Raw genomic sequence first — 1,931 nt, 5'->3', positions numbered from 1 at the left:
CTATTTCCTGCTATAACCTGAGCCAGCGGGAGCATATAAATATTGAAAAGAAGGGGTCCTAGGATTGAGCCTTGGGGTACCCCACATGTGACCTTTGACCTCTTTGATGAGAAGTTTCCGATTGAAACAAAGAAATCCCTGTTCTTTATGTAAGATTCAAACCAGTGGAGTTCTGGACCGGAGAGTCCGACCCAACTCTCCAGTCGATTCAGTAAAATGTACTGGTCAGCACTGAGGTCCAACAGAACCAGCACTGTGGTTCTCCCACAGTCTGTGTTTATATGGATGTCATTGAACACTTTTACAAGGGCCGTCTCCGTGCTGTGGCGAGATCGGAAACCAGACTGGAGTCAAAGCGGTTTGTTGTTGTTAGGAAGTTATTTAATTGTTTAAAAACTGCTTTTTCAATAACTTTGCTGATGAATGGGAGGTCAGAGGTCAGAGGTCGGCCTGTAATTCTGCAGTAGTGATTTGTCTAGATTGTTCTTTTTTATCAGTGGTTTGATAACTGCTGTTTTCAAAGCATGGAGGAAAACACCTGAAGAGAGCGATGAGTTACTATTTGGATCAGATCATTAGCAACGACAGGCAGGACTTTCTTAAAGAAATGTGTGGGTCGGAGATCCAGACAGCAGGGACTGGAGCTTAATTGACTTATAATTTCTTCTAGGGTTTTATAATGAAGAAGTTGAAATTTTGTCATTGTTCCTGCATTTGTTTTGTTTGGGCACAGCATTGGTACTGGCTTTGGAGTGGATGTGCAGATTAATCCTCTGATCTTTTGAATTTTCTCAGAAAAGTAACTGGAGAACTTGTTGCAGGCGGCGTTAGATTGAAGTTCAGGTGGTAACATCATAGGAGGGTTTGTGAGCCTGTCAACAGTAGCAAATAAAGCTCGAGCGTTGTTAAGGTTTTGTTTATGACATCTGCAAAGAAAGCCTCTCTTGCATGTTTCAGTGTTGAATGATAGTTATGTCGTCTTTCTTTATAGATGTCATAATAAAGGTGAAGATGAGTTTTACGCCATTTCCGTTCAGCCCTACGGCAGAGTTGTCTTGCAGATTGAACTGTTTGTGCATTTCTCCATGGAGATTTAATCCTACCAGACACAACCTTCAGTTTAATGGGGGCAATGTAATCAATGATATGTGAAAGTTTAGACTGAAAATCATCTACCAACTTATCTACATCATTACAGCTTAAGGGCGAGGAAGAAGAGTAGATTTGATTAAATGTTTCTGCTGTGTTTTCTGTGAAAGAACATTTTGTGACAGTAGCTGTTTGTACAAGTGGGTTAACGGATAAAGAACTTTCAAGGATAACAGCAAAGTGATCCGACAGGCGACATCAGTTACAGAGACATTGGAAATATTCACACCCTTACTGATAACCAGATCCAGTGTGTGTCCATGAGTGTGTGTTGCTTGTTTGACATGTTGTGTTAGACCAAAACTCTCTAATATATTAAAGAGTTTTTGACAGAATGACTCTTGTAACAGAGTCATTCTTGTGAACCCCAGCTAGGCAGATACATAACAGATCTACCTTCATACCAAGTAATCATTCCAAATGGAAAACCCTGGAAACCAAGTCATGTCAAGTGGAGCTGAGTAAGTTCTAGTGGCAAACAGGTTTTAATCTTCTTAGTAATCAAGTGCTGTAAAAAATAATGCAGAAATAATGCAGTTCAAATATTTACAAGAAAGCTTTCCAAGAAGCTATCTCAGTGTAGTTGGATTTAGTTTTGGTGAGCTACTGTGTTGATAACTATCACAACTTCCCATTGGTTGCACAGCAGCTCTGAGATCCCAGAGCGTGAAGGGAGTCACTCCTGTGTTGACTTCTTGAAGACTACATTTACATTCCAACAAATGCAGCCTATGAGTGGTTCTGAGTGGTTCATTTATATGAACTGCCCATAAGCCATATTA

The sequence above is a fragment of the Poecilia latipinna genome, unplaced genomic scaffold (assembly GCF_001443285.1).
Source record: "Poecilia latipinna isolate Pla-1442-1.1 unplaced genomic scaffold, P_latipinna-1.0 Scaffold3539, whole genome shotgun sequence".
Classification (NCBI taxonomy): Eukaryota; Metazoa; Chordata; class Actinopteri; order Cyprinodontiformes; family Poeciliidae; genus Poecilia; species Poecilia latipinna.
Note: the sequence above shows the minus strand (reverse complement) of the source record.